The 9,487-nt window shown below is 43.2% G+C and overlaps 1 protein-coding gene across 2 annotated transcripts in view; it reads right to left on the reverse strand.

The window, feature by feature from the left end:
• Nucleotides 1-9,487, reverse strand: part of LOC133545130 (MAGUK p55 subfamily member 7-like) — a 149,760-nt gene that overhangs the window by 115,339 nt on the left and 24,934 nt on the right. The gene's annotated exons all lie outside the window — the stretch shown is intronic.

Consider the following 9,487-nt stretch of genomic DNA (forward strand, 5'->3'; position numbering starts at 1 on the left):
CTTAATTTACCTTTAATAAATATATATATATATATATATACATATATATATATATATATATATATATATATAATAGACTCCCTTTTTAGACCAGTTGATCTGCCGTTTCTTTTCTTTTTCTTCTATGTCCCACTCTCCCGTGTGGAGGGGGTCCGGTCCGATCCGGTGGCCATGTACTGCTCGCCTGTGTATCGGCTGGGGACATCTCTGCGCTGCTGATCCGCCTCCGCTTGGGATGGTTTCCTGCTGGCTCCACTGTGAACGGGACTCTCGCTGCTGTGTCTTGGATCCTCTTTGGACTGGACTCTCGCGACTGTGTTGGATCCATTGTGGATTGAACTTTCACAGTATCATGTTAGACCCACTCGACATCCATTGCTTTCCTCCTCTCCAAGGTTCTCATAGTCATCATTGTCACCGACGTCCCACTGGGTGTGAGTTTTCCTTGCCCTTATGTGGGCCTACCGAGGATGTCGTGGTGGTTTGTGCAGCCCTTTGAGACACTAGTGATTTAGGGCTATATAAGTAAACATTGATTGATTGATTGATATATATGTATATATATATAATAGACTCCCTTTTTAGACCAATTGATCTGCCGTTTCTTTTCTTTTTCTTCTATGTCCCACTCTCCCGTGTGGAGGGGGTCCGGTCCGATCCGGTGGCCATGTACTGCTCGCCTGTGTATCGGCTGGGGACATCTCTGCGCTGCTTGTCCGCCTCCGCTTGGGATGGTTTCCTGCTGGCTCCGCTGTGAACGGGACTCTCGCTGCTGTGTCTTGGATCCTCTTTGGACTGGACTCTCGCGACTGTGTTGTATCCATTGTGGATTGAACTTTCACAGTATCATGTTAGACCCGCTCGACATCCATTGCTTTCCTCCTCTCCAAGGTTCTCATAGTCATCATTGTCACCGACGTCCCACTGGGTGTGAGTTTTTCCTTGCCCTTATGTGGGCCTACCGAGGATGTGGTGGTGGTTTGTGCAGCCCTTTGAGACACTAGTGATTTAGGGCTATATAAGTAAACATTGATTGATTGATTGATATATATATATATACATTAAAAAGGGGTATTTCTGTCTGTCATTCCCGTGGCACATTTTTTTTTCCTTTTTTGGAAGTTTTTTTGTAGAGAATAAATGATGAAAAAACACTTAATTGAACGGTTTAAAAGAGGAGAAAACACGAAAAAAAAAAAAAAAATGAAAACATTTTGAAACGGTTTATCTTCAATTTCGACTCTTTAAAATTTAAATTTCCACCGAAAAAAATGAAAAGAAAAACTAGCTGATTTGAATCTTTTTGACAAAAATTTTAAAAAAAAATTTATGGAACATCATTAGTCATTTTTCATGATTAAGATGAACTTTATCATTTTGAGGACATTGTTGGGTACTCGCATGGCTGCAGTTGTGCGTCCCCGATGATGCAAGAATCCGGGAGAGAGGATGGAAGGTAAGAGCAATTTAATTCAGAACTCATAAGAAAACAAATAAGTGAATTATATTTATATAGCGCTTTTCTCTAGTGACTCAAAGCGCTTTACATAGTGAAACCCAATATCTAAGTTACATTTAAACCAGTGTGGGTGGGCACTGGGAGCAGGTGGGTAAAGTGCCTTGCCCAAGGACACAACGGCAGTGACTAGGATGGCGGATGCGGGAATCGAACCTGCAACCCTCAAGTTGCTGGCACGGCCACTCTACCAACCGAGCTAAACATAAAGCAGTCTTGCATTGTAAGTTCACCAAACATAGATTTATCTTCGAGCACTGAGTGCTTGAGTGAAGTGAAGTGAATTATATTTATATAGCGCTTTTCTCTAGTGACTCAAAGCGCTTTACATAGTGAAACCCAATATCTAAGTTACATTTAAACCAGTGTGGGTGGCACTGGGAGCAGGTGGGTAAAGTGTCTTGCCCAAGGACACAACGGCAGGGACTAGGATGGCGGATGCGGGAATCGAACCTGCAACCCTCAAGTTGCTGGCACGGCCACTCTACCAACCGAGCTATGCCGGCCCGAGTGAAACATAAATAGGCAGTAGGTTGATTGACAGCAGGTGTGAACCGCTGCCAATCAACGAAAATAGAAAAACAACAGTGCTCGTTTATAAAACAGGAAATACAACAAAGTAAGAGCACTGAACAGGAAGTAAATACAAAAACAGGAAAATTAACAGAAATAAAGTGACAGATTGTCACAGACATGTTTTAAATAGGTTAAAATCCAATCTGCTTTTTGTTAGAATATATAACAAATTGTACCAAGCTATATTTCTAACATAGACAAATCATTATTTCTTCTAGATTTTCCAGAACAAAAATTTTAAAATAAATTCAAAAGACTTTAAAACAAGATTTAAAATAGGTTCTCACAGATTTTCTAGATTTGCCGGAATAATTTTGGGGGGAATTTGAATCATAATACGTTTGAAGAAATATTTCACACATTTTATTTGTGGAAAAAACAGAAGCTAAAATGAAGAATTAAATTAAAATGTATTTATTATTCTTTACAATAAAAAAAAACTTGAACATTGATTTAGATTGTCAGGAAAGAAGAGGAAGGAATTTAAAAGGTAAAAATGTGTGTAAAAATCCTAAAATCATTTTTAAGCTTGTATTTTTTTCTCTAAAATTGTCTTTCTGAAAGTTATAAGAAGCAAAGTAAAAAAAAATGTATTTAAACAAGTGAAGACCAAGTCTTTAAAATATTTTCCTGGATTTTCAAATTCTATTTGATTTTTGTCTCACTCTTAGAATTAAAAATGTCGAACAAAGCGAGACCAGCTTGTTAGTAAATAAATACAATTTAAAAAATAGAGGCAGCTCACTGGTAAGTGCTGCTATTTGAGCTATTTTTAGAACAGGCCAACGGGCGACCTGGTGACCCCTGCTCTAGAGATTTAAAACTTGTATAATAATAAAAATAATAATACTGAATAGTGACACATTTTTAATATTTTTTTGGACCAAAACCCTTTTGGGGTCCCCGGGATCATAACTGGGTGGAGTCCTAAATCTATATTTTATATACATATATCGTATTGTTTTTTTAAAATAAAAATTATGAAAAAATTTTCAGTGTGCGGCCCTCAGTGGAAAAAGTTTGGACACCCCTGGCTTAAGTCAATAACAAAAGGATCTGAGGCTACCAGAACTCATCACTTTGGGGGATTTTCAGGCTCCCTGTTGAAAAGTCCCACTGTACATGCTTTCAGTCGAATGCTAATTCTAAGCGAATATTTCCTACGGTTTACAGTCCTGGACCACTTTCATTGCTTCAGTGTGACAGTGTCGAGAATCCAGTCGCTACACCCCCATACCATCACAGATGCTAGCTTTTCAACTTGGATGGTTCTTTTCGTCTTTCGTCCGGAGGACACGACGTCCACAGTCTCCAAGAACAATTAGAAATGTAAACTCCTGAGGCCACTGAACACTTTTCAACTTTTGCATTAGTCCGTCTTAGATGAGCTCGGTCCGGGTGTTGTTGATAAATGGCTTTCGCTTTGCATGGTAGAGTTTTAACTCGCACTTGCAGATGTAGCGACCGACTGTAGTTACTGACAGCAGTTTTCTGAAGAATAATTTTAAACGTGGACTCGTCAGACCACAGAAGGCTTTCATTGCTTCAGTGTGACAGTGTCGAGAATCCAGTCGCTACACCCCCATACCATCACAGATGCTAGCTTTTCAACTTGGATGGTTCTTTTCCTCTTTCGTCCGGAGGACACGACGTCCACAGTCTCCGAGAACAATTAGAAATGTAGACTCCTGAGGCCACAGAACACTTTTCAACTTTTGCATTAGTCCATCTTAGATGAGCTCGGTCCGGGTGTTGTTGATAAATGGCTTTCGCTTTGCATGGTAGAGTTTTAACTCGCACTTGCAGATGTAGCGACCGACTGTGGTTACTGACAGCAGTTTTCTGAAGAAGAATTTTAAACGTGGACTCGTCAGACCACAGAAGGCTTTCATTGCTTCAGTGTGACAGTGTCGAGAATCCAGTCGCTACACCCCCATACCATCACAGATGCTGGCTTTTCAACTTGGATGGTTCTTTTCCTCTTTCGTCCGGAGGACACGACGTCCACAGTCTCCAAGAACAATTAGAAATGTAGACTCCTGAGGCCACAGAACACTTTTCAACTTTTGCATTAGTCCATCTTAGATGAGCTCGGTCCGGGTGTTGTTGATAAATGGCTTTCGCTTTGCATGGTAGAGTTTTAACTCGCACTTGCAGATGTAGCGACCGACTGTAGTTACTGACAGCGGTTTTCTGAAGAATAATTTTAAACGTGGACTCGCCAGACCACAGAAGGCTTTCATTGCTTCAGTGTGACAGTGTCGAGAATCCAGTCGCTACACCCCCATACCATCACATATGCTGGCTTTTCAACTTGGATGGTTCTTTTCCTCTTTCGTCCGGAGGACACGACATCCACAGTCTCCAAGAACAATTAGAAATGTAGACTCCTGAGGCCACAGAACACTTTTCAACTTTTGCATTAGTCCGTCTTAGATGAGCTCGGTCCGGGTGTTGTTGATAAATGGCTTTCGCTTTGCATGGTAGAGTTTTAACTCGCACTTGCAGATGTAGCGACCGACTGTAGTTACTGACAGCGGTTTTCTGAAGAATAATTTTAAACGTGGACTCGTCAGACCACAGAAGGCTTTCATTGCTTCAGTGTGACAGTGTCGAGAATCCAGTCGCTACACCCCCATACCATCACAGATGCTGGCTTTTCAACTCGGATGGTTCTTTTCCTCTTTCGTCCGGAGGACACGACGTCCGCAGTCTCCAAGAACAATTAGAAATGTAGACTCCTGAGGCCACTGAACACTTTTCAACTTTTGCATTAGTCCGTCTTAGATGAGCTCGGTCCGGGTGTTGTTGATAAATGGCTTTCGCTTTGCATAGTAGAGTTTTAACTCGCACTTGCAGATGTAGCGACCGACTGTAGTTACTGACAGCAGTTTTCTGAAGAATAATTTTAAACGTGGACTCGTCAGACCACAGAAGGCTTTCATTGCTTCAGTGTGACAGTGTCGAGAATCCAGTCGCTACACCCCCATACCATCACAGATGCTGGCTTTTCAACTTGGATGGTTCTTTTCCTCTTTCGTCCGGAGGACACGACGTCCACAGTCTCCAAGAACAATTAGAAATGTAGACTCCTGAGGCCACAGAACACTTTTCAACTTTTGCATGAGTCCATCTTAGATGAGCTCGGTCCGGGTGTTGTTGATAAATGGCTTTCGCTTTGCATGGTAGAGTTTTAACTCGCACTTGCAGATGTAGCGACCGACTGTAGTTACTGACTGCAGTTTTCTGAAGAATAATTTTAAACGTGGACTCGTCAGACCACAGAAGGCTTTCATTGCTTCAGTGTGACAGTGTCGAGAATCCAGTCGCTACACCCCCATACCATCACAGATGCTGGCTTTTCAACTTGGATGATTTTTTCCTCTTTCGTCCGGAGGACACGACGTCCACAGTCTCCAAGAACAATTAGAAATGTAGACTCCTGAGGCCACAGAACACTTTTCAACTTTTGCATTAGTCCATCTTAGATGAGCTCGGTCCGGGTGTTGTTGATAAATGGCTTTCGCTTTGCATAGTAGAGTTTTAACTCGCACTTGCAGATGTAGCGACCGACTGTAGTTACTGACAGCGGTTTTCTGAAGAATAATTTTAAACGTGGACTCGTCAGACCACAGAAGGCTTTCATTGCTTCAGTGTGACAGTGTCGAGAATCCAGTCGCTACACCCCCATACCATCACAGATGCTGGCTTTTCAACTTGGATGGTTCTTTTCCTCTTTCGTCCGGAGGACACGACGTCCACAGTCTCCGAGAACAATTAGAAATGTAGACTCCTGAGGCCACAGAACACTTTTCAACTTTTGCATTAGTCCATCTTAGATGAGCTCGGTCCGGGTGTTGTTGATAAATGGCTTTCGCTTTGCATGGTAGAGTTTTAACTCGCACTTGCAGATGTAGCGACCGACTGTAGTTACTGACAGCGGTTTTCTGAAGAATAATTTTAAACGTGGACTCGTCAGACCACAGAAGGCTTTCATTGCTTCAGTGTGACAGTGTCGAGAATCCAGTCGCTACACCCCCATTCCATCACAGATGCTGGCTTTTCAACTTGGATGGTTCTTTTCCTCTTTCGTCCGGAGGACACGACGTCCACAGTCTCCAAGAACAATTAGAAATGTAGACTCCTGAGGCCACAGAACACTTTTCAACTTTTGCATTAGTCCATCTTAGATGAGCTCGGTCCGGGTGTTGTTGATAAATGGCTTTCGCTTTGCATAGTAGAGTTTTAACTCGCACTTGCAGATGTAGCGACCGACTGTAGTTACTGACAGCAGTTTTCTGAAGAATAATTTTAAACGTGGACTCGTCAGACCACAGAAGGCTTTCATTGCTTCAGTGTGACAGTGTCGAGAATCCAGTCGCTACACCCCCATACCATCACAGATGCTAGCTTTTCAACTTGGATGGTTCTTTTCCTCTTTCGTCCGGAGGACACGACGTCCACAGTCTCCAAGAACAATTAGAAATGTAGACTCCTGAGGCCACAGAACACTTTTCAACTTTTGCATTAGTCCATCTTAGATGAGCTCGGTCCGGGTGTTGTTGATAAATGGCTTTCGCTTTGCATGGTAGAGTTTTAACTCGCACTTGCAGATGTAGCGACCGACTGTAGTTACTGACAGCAGTTTTCTGAAGAATAATTTTAAACGTGGACTCGTCAGACCACAGAAGGCTTTCATTGCTTCAGTGTGACAGTGTCGAGAATCCAGTCGCTACACCCCCATACCATCACAGATGCTGGCTTTTCAACTTGGATGGTTCTATTCCTCTTTTGTCCGGAGGACACGACGTCCACAGTCTCCAAGAACAATTAGAAATGTAGACTCCTGAGGCCACAGAACACTTTTCAACTTTTGCATTAGTCCATCTTAGATGAGCTCGGTCCGGGTGTTGTTGATAAATGGCTTTCGCTTTGCATGGTAGAGTTTTAACTCGCACTTGCAGATGTAGCGACCGACTGTAGTTACTGACAGCAGTTTTCTGAAGAATAATTTTAAACGTGGACTCATCAGACCACAGAAGGCTTTCATTGCTTCAGTGTGACAGTGTCGAGAATCCAGTCGCTACACCCCCATACCATCACAGATGCTGGCTTTTCAACTTGGATGGTTCTTTTCCTCTTTCGTCCGGAGGACACGACGTCCACAGTCTCCAAGAACAATTAGAAATGTAGACTCCTGAGGCCACAGAACACTTTTCAACTTTTGCATTAGTCCATCTTAGATGAGCTCGGTCCGGGTGTTGTTGATAAATGGCTTTCGCTTTGCATAGTAGAGTTTTAACTCACACTTGCAGATGTAGCGACCGACTGTAGTTACTGACAGCGGTTTTCTGAAGAATAATTTTAAACGTGGACTCGTCAGACCACAGAAGGCTTTCATTGCTTCAGTGTGACAGTGTCGAGAATCCAGTCGCTACACCCCCATACCATCACAGATGCTGGCTTTTCAACTTGGATGGTTCTTTTCCTCTTTCGTCCGGAGGACACGACGTCCACAGTCTCCAAGAACAATTAGAAATGTAGACTCCTGAGGCCACAGAACACTTTTCAACTTTTGCATTAGTCCATCTTAGATGAGCTCGGTCCGGGTGTTGTTGATAAATGGCTTTGGCTTTGCATAGTAGAGTTTTAACTCGCACTTGCAGATGTAGCGACCGACCGTAGTTACTGACAGCAGTTTTCTGAAGAATAATTTTAAACGTGGACTCGTCAGACCACAGAAGGCTTTCATTGCTTCAGTGTGACAGTGTCGAGAATCCGGTCGCTACACCCCCATACCATCACAGATGCTAGCTTTTCAACTTGGATGGTTCTTTTCCTCTTTCGTCCGGAGGACACGACGTCCACAGTCTCCAAGAACAATTAGAAATGTAGACTCCTGAGGCCACAGAACACTTTTCAACTTTTGCATTAGTCCATCTTAGATGAGCTCGGTCCGGGTGTTGTTGATAAATGGCTTTCGCTTTGCATGGTAGAGTTTTAACTCGCACTTGCAGATGTAGCGACCGACTGTAGTTACTGACAGCGGTTTTCTGAAGAATAATTTTAAACGTGGACTCGTCAGACCACAGAAGGCTTTCATTGCTTCAGTGTGACAGTGTCGAGAATCCAGTCGCTACACCCCCATACCATCACAGATGCTAGCTTTTCAACTTGGATGGTTCTTTTCCTCTTTCGTCCGGAGGACACGACGTCCACAGTCTCCGAGAACAATTAGAAATGTAGACTCCTGAGGCCACAGAACACTTTTCAACTTTTGCATTAGTCCATCTTAGATGAGCTCGGTCCGGGTGTTGTTGATAAATGGCTTTCGCTTTGCATGGTAGAGTTTTAACTCGCACTTGCAGATGTAGCGACCGACCGTAGTTACTGACAGCAGTTTTCTGAAGAATAATTTTAAACGTGGACTCGTCAGACCACAGAAGGCTTTTCCACCTTGCCGCTTAGGTGCGGTGATTTCTCCAGGTTCTCTGATCTTTTTGATGATATTACGGACCGTAGATGGTGGAAAAAAAAACCCTAGCTCGTTGAGAAATGTTTTTCGTAAACCGTTGGACAATTTGCTCGCGTAGTTTGTCCACAAAGTGGTGAACCTCGCCCCCCGTCCTTGTTTGTGAATGACTGAGCATTTCATGGAAGCTGCTTTTCTACACCCAATCATGGCACCCACCTGTTCTAAATGAGCCTGTTCACCTGTGCGATGTTCCAAATAAACGCTTGATGAGCATTCCAGGGACGGCGTGGCGCAGTGGGAGAGTGGCTGTGCGCAACCTGAGCGTCCCTGGTTCAAATCCCACCTAGTACCAACCTCGTCACGTCCGTTGTGTCCTGAGCAAGACACTTCACCCTTGCTCCTGATGGGTGCTGGTTGGCGCCTTGCATGGCAGCTCCCTCCATCAGTATGTGAATGTGTGTGTGAATGGGTAAATGTGGAAGTAGTGTCAAAGCGCTTTGAGTACCTTGAAGGTAGAAAAGCGCTATACAAGTACAACCCATTTATCATTAATATTTCTCAGTCTTTTTTGCCACTTGTGCCAGCTTTTTCTGAAACATGTTGCAGGCATCACATTCCAAATGAGATACTTAATGTTCAAACTGGTAAACGTTTTTTTTTTTGCAAATATTAGCTCATTTGGAATGTGATGCCTGCAACATGTTTCAGAAAAAGCTGGCACAAGTGGCAAAAAAGACTGAGAAATATTAATGATAAATGGGTTGTACTTGTATAGCGCTTTTCTACCTTCAAGGTACTCAAAGCGCTTTGACACTACTTCCACATTTACCCATTCACACACACATTCACACACTGAAGGAGGGAGCTGCCATGCAAGGCGCCAACCAGCATAGACGAGATACTTAATGTTCAAACTGGTA

Source organism: Nerophis ophidion, linkage group LG28 (genome assembly GCF_033978795.1).
Source record: "Nerophis ophidion isolate RoL-2023_Sa linkage group LG28, RoL_Noph_v1.0, whole genome shotgun sequence".
NCBI lineage: Eukaryota > Metazoa > Chordata > Actinopteri > Syngnathiformes > Syngnathidae > Nerophis > Nerophis ophidion.